This window comes from Melospiza georgiana, chromosome 5 (genome assembly GCF_028018845.1).
Source record: "Melospiza georgiana isolate bMelGeo1 chromosome 5, bMelGeo1.pri, whole genome shotgun sequence".
NCBI lineage: Eukaryota > Metazoa > Chordata > Aves > Passeriformes > Passerellidae > Melospiza > Melospiza georgiana.
Window position 1 is genome coordinate 52,993,068 of NC_080434.1, and position 16,633 is coordinate 53,009,700.

The following is a 16,633-nucleotide window of genomic DNA, read 5'->3' on the forward strand; positions in this document are numbered from 1 at the left end:
CATGATTTTATGTAAATGACATTGCATTTCCACTACTTTTCCCCCTTCTTAAAGAAGCCTATTTTTGACTGCTATGCACTAAGCAGGATCCCTCAGTGAGCCACAGAGTGACAGCATGCAAGTCCTTCAAGTGAAATGTTGATCAGAAATTATCTGTATGAAGCTTGTTTTTTTTCTCCTTACCACTCTTTACTGCCTTGTATTCAATTTTCACTGCCATGTTTGTTTTGGCTGTCTCCATAACCCTGCTGTGACCCCTGTCATCAGGATGGTATATTTTTTCCCTGCCTCGTGTATCTGCTCTGTTTACTTCACAGAACTGAACAAGACCAATGTTGATCTCAATGTCTATTCACAGCTATGTTTACTGGCAGTATTTTCCCATGACAAAATTTCTGTTTTCTTTTCTCTGGCTTTTAACCAGTTCCTAGTACATAACAGGACTTAATTTTCTATCCAGTTACCCTGCTTTCCCCTCCCCATTTTTTTTAATAGTTCTGTCCAGAATTAGCTTTGTATGCATGGAAAATGCTATTAGACATTTGAATAGTGTTTTCCATGGACTTAGGCTTCTAAGGATCTCTGGATCCACTGAACCCAGAAGAAGGAAAAATAAATCCAGCCTGGGATATTTAAGGCAGGCACTGTTGGTCATGCCATGCCATATCACTGTCAGAAAACCTCTGGAGTTGCATCCCAGAGTAGAGGATGAGGAAGACACTTCCCCAGAGGACCAGGGACATGCTCTGTCTAAAATGATAAAACTGCTGCAGTGAGTTGGGTGGTCTGAAATCCTGCCACTGTGCAGGATAGCTACCTCCAAACACTTGAGTTAGCCAAGTCAGTACCTAAAAGGTTGTCTTTTCTATGAAATAGGGCTTGCGTCATGTGGTGAATCAGACTCAACTTTTGCAGGACAAAGCAGGGAAGCCCTGAAAATATTCATGCAGCAGTTCTCTCTCTGATCTGATGGACCTGCAGTGCAGCAGGGAGCTACAGAAGTTCCCTCTGCTTGGAGACTGCCTTAGGGATTCTCTGTAATCTGGATCATTCAACCTTGAAAAGGTTGCTCAGAAAAATTCTACTGAGTTGTCTTTACACTTTCATGTACGGAGGCAAAGTTCTAAGCCTCATTAACAAATATGAACTGTGACCTTATATTAACACATTTAGGGATTGAAGAGATATTCCAGCTCTTGCCTGCATTATACAGAACTATCTGGGAAACTGAGAATGGAGGTGCTTTATTAGGTGAAATTTGTGGACTTTGTGTAGAGAAGATATCTTACAAGGATGTGGCTGCTAGTATATCTGATACTTGGATATTGCAGCAGCTTTCAGGAGAGAGGAATTTAGGCTCAGTTTAAAACCCTGACTGAAAAGGAAAACAAACTTTGTGAGATCCAGGATCATGCCTCTAGTTTGCCAGGGCTGTGAATGTTTTACTAACAAGGAAAAAGACCTTCCTTCTTTTGTGAACATTTTAAAAGGGTCTGGTTGTTACTGTCTGGAGTAAAGGAAGTAAGTGTATGGCTGTCTTGTTTTCCATCCCTTGCTTGATAACTCTTATCAAACAGCATTTGACATATGTGGGACTCAGCAAGAAAACTTCAGACATTGTTGGTTTTCTGCTGCTACCCCTGCATCAGGGAGGTGGCACATTGACACTGAGTGACAGATGAACTTGCCTATAGCAAAATGCAGCTGCTCACAGATAGGTAAAAATGAGACAGCAGCATAAGTGGCCTGTTAGGAGAAAACTCCGAAACCCCTCGAACATTCCTGGTGCTATCTGACCCATGCAACTGTAGAACATTGGATGCTTGTTTTTAATGAGTTATTTGCTTGGCCCACATGAAGGTTTTGGCCCACCACAAGGTTTTCTAGGTGATAAACATAACTGAACACCAGCTTTCTACAGGTGTACTGCAAGTGTGTGAAGAAATGATCTATCATAATTGAAATAGTGCTGAATGCCTATAGCATTCTTTTAGGATAACCCAACTCTGTGGTTTTCACTGATTTATTTTTGAGACTTATAATGCATTCAGTTGTAACATGTCTCATGCACTTAACATAATTCAGCCATACAGTAGAAAGTTGCATGAAAATTGAAAACACTTAAAATATTTTGTATAATAAAATAATATCAGGTACTGGTTAATTTAAAGGCTGGAGAATAAAAGTGTGAATCTAATTTTATTTCTTAAGTGAAAATTAATATTTATTGCCTCTGGTAACAAAAGGCAAGTCTGATTTCAATTTAATGGACCCTAGAAGAAGACTGAAATGTCAGCCCCCAATGAATATAGTATGATGAGTTCAGCCTCTATTTTTTTTTTTTTTTTGACAATATGAAACCAAACCAAATATCTCATTCTCCTAGGGGAAAGAAAAGAGAGATTTGAACCAAAAGAAATGCAATCTGCCCTGTACTGAGCAGCTGTACCAAATCAAGCAGCTCCCTCACAGGACTGCTATTGTTTAGCCCAGATTTTATCTAGCAATTGTGTCAGAGCTGTGTCTTCACATTCTTAATTGTGGTTGTGTTTCTGTTTGAGTAGCATTTGTGGATAGCTAGAAAGCAAAGGGAACCATGGTTTTGCACCAGAAGAAAACTTTCTGTGATCAGAGAACTGGACTGGCAGAACCTGCCCACTCAGATAATCACCTCCATGAGGCATAAGTGCATCCATGGAAAGAGCTCAGGGACAGAGAGGTTCTTTTAATGCCTTGGTGAATCAGCCATGGTTACAAGGAACTAGTTCTTCAGAGTGCTGTCAGAGTGAAGCGTAATGTTCTTCAACTTCTGGTATTTGTTTTGTCCTAGTAAATATTCTGATAAGGACACAAGGCTCTTCTTTAACAGCTTAATATCTCTTTCTGCTTTATTTCTCTGCTTTTTGAAATGGAGCTACTTATCATGTGAGTTAATTAATTTTTAAAGTCTTAGCCAGTGGTAGCTTCATATCTCACTTTGAAACTAAATTCCATTATAAAAGTGCTGTTTCAAACTTATGAGTCTGAATTTTTTAATCTCCCTTCCCTCCTCCTTTAAGTGCCACAGCTGCTATATGGATTGCTGTCTTCTCTTTAGTTCTACATTATGGTTTCTGAGGCACACATTATTTTTGAACCAAGAATAACTCAAATTAAAGTGAAATTTCACTTAATGTAATACTTCTATCTATTGCTAAATCAAAGAGATTACAACCTTGATTTTAGCATTATCTGTACATGTTTTTCTTAAACTCTTGCCCAATTTCTGTTTGAAGAAAATAAATTGTAATTGAGCAAACTTGTTTATGAGTTTTTGAGGTTAAATATTTTTGGAGCTGTGTCTTGTTGATTTGAATGAGGTTTTTTGAACAGTGGCCTACTTGAAATAACATTTACTGTAGTGAATCATTTATCATTTCCTTGGCGAATGAAAATGTGTGTTGCGCTTTTGAGCACGTCTCCGTTTGGTTGCTTGCATTTCAAATCTTCTTTTAAAACCACGGATTTAATTTTTTTTTTTTTAATTAAAAAAAAATTCTTTTAAAACCACAGTTCAGATTTACCACAGCATGTAAGTGGAGCAGTGGCATGCCCAAGGGTGATGTGCCTGGAGAAGTTGCTTCTGTACACAAGTACCTCTTGCCTGGGCTGAGCCCCAGTTAGTGCATGAATTATAGCCAGGGACAGCCACAGCCTTCAGCTGCTGCCTTCCCCTTTGTCTTTTCAACTGTTTGCCCTCCAAAGATGGAAGCTGCTTCACTGTTTTCCAGAGCTGAGCTGTGGTGCTGCTGGCAGCGCTGTGCTGTCACCTGGCACCAGAGCAGACAGCTCTCAGCTTGATTCAAGGTGAAGGCTCCTGCCTGCTCAAGAAGGAGCAGGAGAGGACTGACCTTGTACCTCCAGGCTGTTTATTGCACAGAGACCAGTTATCCATAGTTAAATCTGTAGCTGCAGCAGTGCTTTTGTAAGGGCTGCCTTTAACTGGAGTGTCAAGTCTAAGGCAAGAAGAGGAAAGTACACTCTCTCATATCCTTGAATGAGATTTAACAGTGACTGAGATGTCCTAAAATTTGAAATGCCTCAGATTAAGGACAGATTTTGGGTGGGTTCTTAAAGTATTTAGAGTAAACAAACAAATATATTCATTCCACTGTGTCCCTTGGCATGTTGAACAACATCCATTATTGTGCTGGATTTTAAACATTAGTTATTTAAATTGGCTTCTATAATAGACCATCTGTAAGTCAGAAATCACTAAAATGTTAAGGAAATATCTCTTGCTTGAAATGGGGAGCATTCTTGGGTAGCCAAGGCAGCAGGAGAAAAGACAATATTATTTGCTTTTTGTGAGAATGGTCCCATCAGTTGATTGTGTCTGAATTGACTTGTTCGGTATCACACTTTTATTCAAGTCTCTTTAGTCCTTGTTTCTTTCTCCTCCTTCCCCTTCCTCCCCCATATTTTTATTTTCCTTTATTTTTTTTCTCCCCTGGATTGCTAACTCCTTTCTTAGTGTAGAAAAGCAGCAGAATTATATGTAAAGTCACTCACTGAGAAAGGTCTGTATCATTTCTCATTCAGCATTTTGAGAATTGCTCTGTGGGAACCTGAAATTTCAGCTCCTTTACAATTCGGATGTAATATGAAAATCTGAAATTCAGCAACAGATGCAAAATCTCACAGAGGTGTTGCTTCAGCTGACTTCTGCCTTTTGGTAACATTTGAGTCTTGCCCAGATGTTAATGGGGAGAACATGACGATGGAAACTACATCTCATTGAGATGGAGCAGGTCTAAATGCCTTTTGGACTCTATCAGACCACCAAAAGTAGCAGCAGGTGCCTCTTATTTGTGTTTTGAAGCAAAAGAGCAGTGGGTGAGCTGTCTGAAGGCTCTGGTTATCTCTGTGTTATACCAGAGTGATGCCCTGGGTCCTGCTCTGTCTGTCTGGGATCAGAGCAGTTGTGAGCCTAGAGCAGGGTCCAAGACAAAATGTAACCTCTGGGAGAGCTGAGGGAGTCATAAAAAGGAGAAGACTAACGCAGAACATGGGCTTGGGGTCCTAGACTTGGCCTGAAGTTTTAAGAAATGCTAATTGTAAACATCAACACTTGTTGCTTAATTGATTTTAAAAAAATCTAAAATAAAATATTCCTTAATGATCTTCTTTGGATTAATTGTTTGGCAATTACAGAAGTGTCCTAAGGAATCTCAAAGAAGCTCTAAATTCTGACAAGTTTTGAAAATGTCTTAATTTCAAATTTTCCCAGAGATTAGCATTTGGAGATAAAGCCTGGGAAAGAAACTGTTGTAATTTTGTTGCCATCAACATATGGATAGTCTGGTTTCTTGTTTGGTTTTTTGTTTGTTTGTTTGGTGTTGGGTTTTTTTTTGAGGATTCTGAGTTACTTTTGGGAAACTCTTATTTTTCTCACCTTTGCAAATTGGAAGTAGATTGAATTGATGTTGATGTGGAACACTTGAAGAAACTATTATATTTTACAGTTTATGAATTTATATTAAAAATAACATTTTTCTTGGAGTGGATTGATTTACTTAAGGTCAAACTAATAGTTTAATTTTTTTTTATTTTCCTGTGAACAGAACAGCCTTAAATTCATTTTTGACAGCTCTAAGAATGCTTATGTTTTCTATTCCCCATGCCAAGACTGAGATATGAAAAGAGAGCTTTCCAGTAATGCTCTTTGCACAAAGAGAAACATGTTCTTCCAATGTTGATTAGCACTTTATTTTTCAGATCCTCTGGAGGTCTTGGAATTGCCTTGTTCTCTCTATTAAAAAATTAAAATTCACCTATAAAACTGGGGTTTTTTACAAAAGAAAAGAATTCCTGCTCAGATCCAAGACTCAAAATCCTGTAGCAAACACTAGATGTTGCTTAGCAGATTTAATAGGCTTTTGCAATCAAGCTGCCAAAAAACATCACATTTGTGTGAGACTTCTGGAACATGAAGACAATAAAAAAGTATAAAATTGCTTGTTTTCAATAAACTAATGTGCTTTAACAATCTAAAAGAGAGTTTACCACTTTTCCTTTTAAATTCTGCAAATATTTTGTCCGCCTCAAGTATTTAACTTGCTAAATAATATCTGCATTTGGCTTGTTCTGAACCAAAGTATTTTTGCCTCTTGTGAGATCACAGAAATTGATTCATTTAAGTAGAATAGTTGTCATATTCTTTTCTCTGTCTAAACCCTAATTCCAATTTCTTCCGTGAGTGTTCATTTTATTTTAGGAAAAATTTATCATCTAAGATGATGAAAGCTACAATTTTCTCAGCAAGCTGTCAAACAACAGTTCTATTATCCTGTCATTTGCACATGAATAAAATGTCTGTGAGAACTAATAATAAATTTGCCTTAATTTTAATGTGACTGGTGATTTCTTGCTATCTCAAGGAGCACTGCAGAATACTACAGGAAGTGCAACTGAGCAGGCAGTGATAGTTTCATTTTGGCCCATCTTCAGTTGCATGGGAATCCCATCACAATCTGGAAATGTTTATTAATGTATGTAAAGTATGGGAAATCAAGGCCTGTCCCAACTGAACTAATGTTTATTTAGCTACTGTGACTTAAGGGTGATAATATGTGAGTTTGAGAATGTGAAATCCCGTGGACAGCTGGGTGAATAAACAATGTGACAGAGGTTTTGCAGTAAGTTTCTCACTGCTATTTGCTTTTTGTTTTATTGGATTTTCTTTTCTCTTCTTCCTGCTGTGAATATTCCTAAAAGACAGGATTTTTTTTTAGTGTTCCCTTAAATGTTTAAGAGCTGTGAGCATGTGAGCACACCCAGTGTAAATACATAAATATTTCTATTTCAGATTCTCTTTTGGGTTTGGAAATGAGATTAGTCAAAGGGATGGGGGGAGAAGGGAGAGCATGCAGTCAGCTGGAGAAAAGATTAAATGCTCTTTGATCACAAGCAGCAGGACTACTCTTCCCTTGCTGTGTCCTGCAGCTCTGACTTTCAAGTCCTAGAGCTGAGAAATACACGATTTCCACTTCTTTTTCTCCAGCAGCAGCTGTTGCTACCTGAATCGTGGATTTCCAGGGAGGTTTGGAGCAGGGCTGCCTTGCCAGGGTGCAGGCTGGTTCCTGGGAGCAGGCACATGGTCTCCACAGCCCGCAGAGGTACCTGGTCTTTTGGGGGCCACAGCTGAAATTAGGACTGTAAAAAATTGATCCTGTCATGTCCCACCTTGTCATGGGGTGTATGTTCCCAGAGAGTTTTATATAAAGCTGTAAAAACTTGCAAAAGACTGAATTGTTTTGCATCTCCAGCTGGTGACTTTTTGTGCAGGATGTCCCTGGGATCATGGAGACCTTTGTTTTTTGGGGAAGGCCAGCAGATGCTTTTTTGCTAAAAACTATGTGTACTTTATTTACAATAATTTTCCAATACCTATCACCTGTGTTATGTCTCTACTCTAAACCAGTCTAGAAGTGTCACCGTCCCAGCAGAAGATGGAGTGTAGGGGGATATAAAGTAGTATAGAAAGTAATCTTACCCCTTAAGGAGTTGCAGCGGAGCTAATTGTTAAGGATTAGGAGCAGGCCTGATGTTAACAGGCCACAGCTGTAGCCAATAAGCAGAGTGTTATAAAAGAGTGGGTTAGTTGGCTGAGGGGAACTGGAGTCAGTGGCTGCTGTGAGGACAAGGAAGAATCAGTGTTTGGAGGAGATGCCTACAAGAAACATGAAGGAGGTACAAAACTCTGGCAATATGGAACCCTTGCCATGTAATGAATATAGAACTCTTGCACTGTAATGATAACAATGGAGGACAAGAAGAAGAAGAAGGACAGGACATGCACAGATTCCTCCATCTTGCCTTTTGAACCCCCATTCTAAATCTCCAAAAATTCTACTTTTTCACCCTCTGGTGCATTCACAATCACTCTATTCAAATCCTTGTGGCTTGTCAATCCTCACACAATGTTGGTAATTGTTTCCATGGGCTAAAAATCCAAGGCACAGGTGTTTTTGACTTTGTGGCAAGGTCTCTGAGCCCCTTGCCAGAGTCTTGAGTCCTCCAGGGCAGTCAGAGAAATGTCCTGGGTTCTGACATCTGCATAGCTGGGTGCCACAGAACAGACAGGAGGCATCCTGGCCAGGCCATGGGAGATGCTCAAGGCAGGGATTATGGCGTGGGCTGTGTCCCTAAACAGCTAATTTATCTGTATCTCCACTTGTAATTCATGGCCCCAAGAAAGGAGAAAGAGCTTTCCTTTCAGAAGTAAAATAGTATAAACTTTGAAACTGGTGATTACACTGTTTTTTCCTCCACTGTCTGGAGTAGTCAATAGAAGCTATCCATTTCTCTTACCTGCTTTACTGCCTTGGACTGGCTTGTACTATTCCTTTGGATCCCTATTGATTACCTGTCTCTGAACCAGTACAATCTCAGCTGTGTGGGAACAGCACACAGTCTCTACCCAAACATTTATGGAAGTGTCCTGGAAGGCAGGAAATCTCTCTTTGGGCAGATCCTGACTAAATCCTCAGTCAGAGCTCTGGTTTATGGGAAAATGTGTCGGGAGAGGTGGGCAGGGGACAGCAGGACTGGGAAGGACTGACAGAAATGCTCTGCCCCTGGGTCACACTGGGTCAGGCCAAAGGACTCTCTGGACAAGGGTCTCTGTCTCAGAGCATCCCAGTCACCATGCCAAATTGACATTACAGCTCTCTTTCTGACAGCTCTGCTAATCCTTCTTGTAAGTCATGTGTAAATGACACAACTCCAAACATGAGGCTGCTTTGGGCCAGCAGCAGGAGAAGACATGGGAGCAAAGAGCAGCATCTGCTGAGATCCCCCTGTCCTATGTCTCCAGTGTGTTTTGCAGGAGGAAAAGAACATGAACCTACTTCTGAGCTTCCTGTACTGACAAGAAAAAGCTACAGCAGGCTGTCAGAGACAAAGAACTTTTGCCAACCAAGAAGAGTTTAATGGGATTCGTCGAACTGCCTATGTAAAATTACCTCAGGAATTCCTACCCCATTTAAAGGAGCTGTCCAGGTAGTCCTGAGCTCTAGATTAGGCTTTGTGCCTTGATGAACACTTCACAGTCCTCCCTTGAGCTGAAATTTGGAAGTTCTGAGCTCAGTAGTGACTCATGTAGGTTACCTGGAAGCAATGGACTCTGGCTCTGTGAAAAGTTGGTTCTGACTTCAGCTTTAACAAGTGATAGTAAAATATTTTCATAAAAAAAAAATCCAAATGGTTCTAATCACAGTAGAAATGAAACTAGAACCTCTTCCAATTTCTCCATCAAGTGTTGTCAGACATAACATATTCTCACAAAAATGTGAAGTTTTTTTAGCAGTCACCAGATATCTTAAAAATCATTTGAAACTCGGTATTTGATGGAAAACTTAGAGTGAGGAATTCATGAACAACTTAGAGGCAACAGTAGGAGAAGCTTCAAATAACAGAATTATTTGAATTTATTACTTAATGACAGTTTAGGTGTGTGTCTGTTTTATTTTAGTTGTTTATATTCAGATTTGTATGACACCCTTTCAAAAGAATATCCTAAATTACCAGGATAAGAAACTGAGTAATTTTGCTTGCTGGACCAGTCAATCTTAATTTCATTCCCCCTCCCTTTGGTTTGGGCTGAAAAGGATGTAGCTGTGGTGTCTCATGTCCTAGATATATTCTTTTATTTATTCTTTTTTCAGTAGGAAAGATAAAATTGCCTGCAATGGAGACAGGCACTTCAGCACCGACCTTAAAAAGAACTTGTATGACAAAGGCGAATACATATGTGACCAACTGCTGATATTCACTAGAAAAAAATTTGCATAATGGTTTCTTGAAGCATACTTATCTTTTTGATATTGATCAGGAATTAAAGAATTTCCACTTTTTTTTTTTTTTCCCCACCGCTGGAGAATGGAGGTTGTATAAATAGTTATGTTTTCTTTTGTTTTCCCAGTTCTGTTTCCTGTAGAGAAGCAGAGTTTCAAGGAGTTTGATTTAGGTTTCATTAAGAATTGGTTGAACTATTTATTTGTGTTCCAACAAAATGAATGAGTGGCTATAATATAGATATCACTTTTTTTCCCCCAGGAAATGTTTATGCTGTTCAATATCTATTTTTTCCTTTTGTTTAGCTCTTTTTGTAAATAAAGTTAGAAGCTAACACATACAAGAAACAACCACCCTCTCTGCTATGTTCATTGTTTTTTCAATAGGATCTCAGGCGATAAATTCCCTTCAGATCTTGGCAGAAACATTAAGCTCTGAACCTTCCAATTGTTGTTTAACATTATTCCAGAAAAATAAAGCCACGGGATGCTTTGCATTCTTCTGCTCCCTCTGTCCTTGAGCTGGTTTTGGTGCCACAATTGTATCTGTGTGTTGTGGTAGGAATAAATTTTATCCTACCATTTTCAGTGGCAGAAGTTTTTTACACCAGCTACTTTTACACCAAATACCTGGTGTAAAAAACTTTTGCCACTGAAAATACTGGATTATTCTTTTATCACCCATTTATTCATTGTTGTTTGGCTTTTCCGGCTTTGAAAACATAAAACTTGTACCAGCTCAACTTTAGGATGAAGAAATAGAACTGTTATCTTGAATTGTGACAATAAAAATCTCCTATTTAAAACTTCAGAAACCAAAGAGCATTCCTTGTTTCCACAAAGTCAGCAGTTAGTTCTAACACTATAATGCCAGGGATAAATTCCTTTCAGGCCTGAAGGAAAAGTGCTGTACAGCTCAGTGTGCCTGTGGAAGGGGGGAACCTGTCTCCAATAATTTGCTCAGCTGCAGGCCTTGTGTGAGACTTTGAGCAAATGAGCTTTGCTTCTAAAAATATGAAGAGTAATAAAAGCCTTTCCGCATCTTATTTTATTTTCTAAGCTGGAGGATGCAGAGCTTATTAAGACAGACACAAAATGTAATCTTTCTGTAAGTCCTGTGTAGGGCTTAAAGCGTAGGAAATAGCAGGGGGTGAGTGTCCACCTGTGCTACAGCCTTGGAATTTGCCCTCTGTACACTTATTTTCCTGGCTTTGGTGATGAATTCAAATTGGGAGGCTGTCGGATGCTGCTCTCCAATTCCCTCTGCACATTGACTCAATGCTGCTCTTGAGTTTATAACTCTCCAGGGGACAGGATTTTCTGAGAGCCTGGATTTATAGTGCCTGTGTCTGGTGGTGATAGAGCATGATGAGTGGAAAAATAAGAGGGTCATGATGTTTTTTAGCTGTTTCCTTTTATGTGAATGAATGTGTTAAACTATGATCAGGCCATATTCTTAAAATGAAAGTCAGGTGATATCTTAGAGGAAGGTTTGTTTTTATCTACCTGCATTTTCTGTCATTTTAGTCTGTCAGCTTTTGTCATAGTTCAGTAAGAAAAAAAAGGTGAAAAAAGTGTGGTTTTTCATTTAAATTTGGTTGCTTTTTGCACGTCAGCAAGTGTGGGGTTTTTTTTCTTAAAAGAAGTATGAAAATAGTGTTTTACATTGCAAGGTGGTAATTCATTTCTAGCCTAAAATTTTGGTTACACCTCTTTTGCTTCTGAGTAGTAACATTACAATTCTGTATTGATATACAGCACCAGGGTTGCTCTAAGCCGCTCGATTTTTCAGGGCTGTTCATGGTTGACCATAAAATAGATATATGTCCACCTCAGTTGTTCCCTACCTGGAAAGAAGTTTCCAAAATGCACTGTGAGCAAGGACAAGGTGGTAACCATTTCACTGATCTGTTTGCCACTGCTTGCTGTGGTTTCTGCTGCTCCAAGCTATGGGGGGCCACCACCTTCTTCCCAGATGTCAGAGAAGCTGTCACACCTTGCCCTATGCCCAGTAAACCTGCAGAAATATAATCTGGGTTTTTCTGCTGGGCTGCTGAGCTGAATCTGTTCATAGAGGCTTCCAGCAGCTGCCAGATGTGTCAGGTTATGACTGAGCATGACTGACAAGGTGGAAAGAGAATACCAGAAAGATAAGGAGACAAAAGTCAGAAATACCTCTTGACTCCTATTTCTGAGGGTGATTGACTGTCTTGTCTTGTACTGGGGGACAACCCCCAGTAAGGGCAGTCAGCAGACTCAAGCATTAGACCATGAGCTCTCATCTCCCTTAGCTCACAAAAATCACTGGAGAAGGGAGCCTGTTCTAGGAGGTCATTTGGGAAAATAATTTCAGTGCCCTGGAACACCTTGGAGGGACAAGTCTCCTCTCACTGAGTACTTTATGCCTCTGGAGCAATCAGCCTCAAAAAATTAAGCTATGCAATGCTTTCCCTAAAGTTTTGTTCTCTGTTCTTTGCCCTGCAGTTATGTTCTTCAGCCTCTCCCTCTCTTGCCATTGCTGCCTCTGGTGGGGAATATCTTGTGTCCTGGGCCTTTCAGGACAGCTGGGCTCTACTGGCTGCTCTGAGCCAGAGGATTTGCCAATTTATTGTAGATAAATAATTTATTACTTATAGACCTCCCCTGTGTCATGTAAGACATTCAGAGTTTGCTGTTTCACATGCTAGAAATGAGAGTCCAGTTGTCCTTTAAAACGTGTCCCTTGGTGCTTCTGTAGACAAGGGAGCCATGACAATTTTACTATTTTTCCACTGTACTTTAAAAACAATATATGATGAAATTTCTTCTGGCTCCCACCCCTCCCAGTTTTCAAAGTTAAAACTGAACATCTTTAACTGCCTGACACAAGTTGAAATTCACAGTGGCTGTAGGGCATAATCTGAGCAAGAGTGTAACTTCTTCCCAATACCTTTGAAGCAGTGCTTTTACAACCTTCTTATTTTAATGCCACTTGAGTGGATAAAAGCAAATAGGATTGCACAATTAGCTGAAAAAGACATGTGGTTACAATTTTACTATTGCAAAGACCCTGCTCTCACTAGGCTCCTAACAGTGTTTCTGAAATGTTGTTGGCTTTTTCTGTCTTCATGCCTCTCCAGCACCTGAAGGCCAAATTTATGGGCAGAAAATAAATGTTTTTGTTTTTTTTTTTTAATTGAGAAAAGATTTTTGCATTAAAAAAATTTGCATTAAATGGCACAAGCGCAGCTATATTTAATAAAGGCCATATTTAGTCTCAGTGCATGCCTTATTTAACAATTGCAATGGCTTTTTTGTTTGATTATCAACATATTCCCTTATTTTTTTACAACATACTCTGAATCAGAAGCATATTTGAGCTTTTTTTGCCTTTCTTTTCTATAGCCTTGTTACTTCCAGGCCTTCATTATGTATCCATGTGCCTGTGTATGTGCAGGAATTCTTTGTGTATATACATAAAATTCTGCCTTAAACTGAAACAGTAATATTAAAATCCCTCTGCTCTGGAATAGTGTCATTCCTGTTCACTGCAGCTCCTATAAAAACATGGACTGAGTATTTCTGGCCTGTCTCCAATATCTCCATTCTTCTCCTCTGCCAGTTGTAAGATTTGGCCTTTTGCTGCATCTTGTGCTTGGGGTGGAATTCCTAAAGTTTTTGGGTTCTTATTTTCCAACTTAAACTTTTAACCTTTGATTTAATTTGTATCTCCTGAGTAATATGATGCATTAGCAATTCTCAAGCATTATCCAAAATACAGAGACAGTAAGTACTATTACAATATTATGTTCTGTTTTCTGTCTTCTGAAATAAAATGTTTTAACAATCTTCTGCCCTTTAGTTCAGAAGGTCATCTAATGTTTTTGGTTACTATATTAAGGAATTGAAGATTGCTCCATGGTAAAAACGAACTTAATTTATAAAACCCAGAGGTATGCGGAAGAACATTTAGTAATTTAAAAGGAAAAGTGTGAAGGTGGCTTTGGTTTGTGTAGGTCAGGTGTTCAGTGCTGACAGGTACAGGGCTTGTGTGGAGCGTGACAGTGTCAAACAAACTCAGTCCCAAAGGTAAGCAGAGCCAGTTATGAGCAAATGCATAAGGACCATCACAGAAAGTGGATGGATGTGACCATGTTCACCGGGGTCTCAGATTGAGGGAAGAGATGAGGATTTGACTCCATGTTTCAGAAGGCTTGATTTATTATTTTATGATATATATTACATTAAAACTGCACTAAAAGAATAGAAGAAAGGATTTCCTTAGAAGGCTAGCTAAGAAGGAATGATAACAAAGGTTTGTGGCTCAGGCTCTCTGTCCGAGCCAGCTGACTGTGATTGGCCATTAATTACAAACATCCAACATGGGCCAATCACAGATGCACCTGTTGCATTCCACAGCAGCAGATAACCATTGCTTGCATTTTGTTCCTGAGGCCTCTCAGCTTCTCAGGAGGAAAAATCCTAAGGAAAGGATTTTTCATAAAAGATGTCTGCGACAGATGGGTTAAATACAAAATGCACCTAAATTTTTTACCATTTTCTTCACATACAGCCAGAGAACAGGGGGAGAACTGAGATTCTGCCTTCCTTGAATTGCTGCTGCTGTTCCACAGACAGCATCAAGCTCTGAGTGCATCTGTCTTTGTGAGCTGGTTTGAAGTGCTGGGGGATGAATAGCTAAAGCACAGGGAGACAAGCTGACCCATACAGCCAGAGGCAACCTGCACAGCAGGCTCCACCACCCTGAATCAGGGATCAGGTTTCTTTCCAATGATAAAAGACAGGTTGCCTTCTCAGGGTGGGAGTGAGTAGATTCAAGATCCTGAGCAGAGAGCTGTGTTGCAGTTCTGTAGTTGGTACAGACAGATCTGTGTCTCACTGGGGGTGCTGCTAGGAGTGGTGGGAGAAGACAGTGGCATTTGGCACTGCCAAAATGGATTTACCAAGGGCAAGCCATGCTTGACCAGATTGCTCTCTGTGATAAAATGACTGGGTTTGAGATGAGGGGAGAGAAGTGGATGTCACTTATGCCGACATTAGCAATGTTTTCAGCCATGTCTCCCACAATGTTTCTGTGTCCCAGCTGGAATATCAAATCTGGATGCTTGGATCACCAGGTGTGTTGATTATTGGAGATTTGGGCTCAGAGTATGGTGGTTAAGGAGCAGTAAAGTTGTACAATTTCCATCCTAGAAAGGTTTTTGTGCCCTACCTGGACATGGCACTGTTCTAATTTCATTGGTGATCATGCTAAGAGCAGGAGACTCTTAATGGAGACATCCTGAGGTCCCTTCTACCCTGAGTTATCCACAGCTGGTTGTGGATGGTTTGGCCAGCTGGTTTGGCCAGACCAGGGTTGGCCTCACGCTGACAGTAGGAGAACATAAGGTGCTGACCCTGACATGATAATTTTGTAGTGGCAAACTTCCTGTCAAAATATAGTTAACAAGCTTACTGTGAAAACCACGGATTCATGTTACATCGTGTTTTCTGTCATACAAGGAAAATACTTTGGTTTAGTGGTGTTAATGACAACTGTAACAGAGCACACCCACTTGCCAACATAAGGTTTCCAAGTTTCCTGTCCTCAGTATTTCATGTTGCTTTTGTCTTGGACTATATTGCCTCTTGCATTCCACCTTTTATGGGAGGGTTTTACACTTTGGTATTTAGATTCCTGTAGCTTTCAAAACATGCTCAAAGGCTGAACAAAAGCAAATTTGTCTTGATGTTGATGCTGAATATTTTTATACAGACAGGTAGGAATTCCTATACTTTTCTTATTTTGTAATCCCATCTTATTCCCACGGCTGACTATGTTCTGATCATGAGAGGTGGTGATTTGACTGTTTTTAAGCTGCAGTAAATTTACTAAAGGGGAGGAGAGAGACCCTTTTGCTACAGTCTTCAGGGTGCCTTTAATGAGAGCTACAGCTTTGAATGTCTGGCAAAGATGGAAATTATTCACCAAAACACATTTGGGTTCATGCCTTCTGGGGGAGGACAGACTTATTCCTTAAATAATTTTAACTTACTAGCAGAACGTTTGCCCAATCCTTTCCTTGGGATGAAACTTGTGGAGAAACTTCTGGCAGGGCATCCTGAAAGGGTCCCAAGGGAGCACCTGAGCCATGCAGCCATGGGCCAAGGTGCATGCACAGCACACAGCTGAATGGCACACTCTCACCCACCCCGAAATACAGATGTGTTTGCACTTGGGTGCTCTCATGAGCTGCTGCTTGCCTGGGGCACCTTGCTCTTTCATGGATCTGTGCCCAGCTATTTTGTTCCTGAGAAGATACAGGACAAGGGGTTGGAGTATCTGGAGCCCCTGATGATGCATGTGGACAAGGCTTTCTTCTTGCCATTGTGGTGAGGGAGTGAAAAGTTTGACCCAGGTGTCCTCAAAGCCAAAGCAAGTCATAACCCCAAGCCACTGCCTGTTTTCCATTGTCTCAGCCTTGCTTTCCCAGACATTGAGGGCAGATAAAAGTTAGGGCACAGATTCTGTAGCAAGTTCATCTGTTCAAGCTCCCCATCATAAAAGCTCTAGTGACTTTGCATTTATTCTGCATTATTCCCTGTTTCCAAAGCAAGGTGAGCGACCGTGTTTTGTGTAATTCCTAGTTTGTGTTAAGCCTGTCTTCAGCACAAACCAAAGGTCCTTGTAAATTCACACTTTTCTTTGTGTATAGCTCTATCCTTGCAAATCCCATCTGTACAAAAGCCTTGGCTCTTAATGGAAATATATATTGCTGTTACCAGAATTCAGTCTTTGCTGGCTGAGAATAAAACTC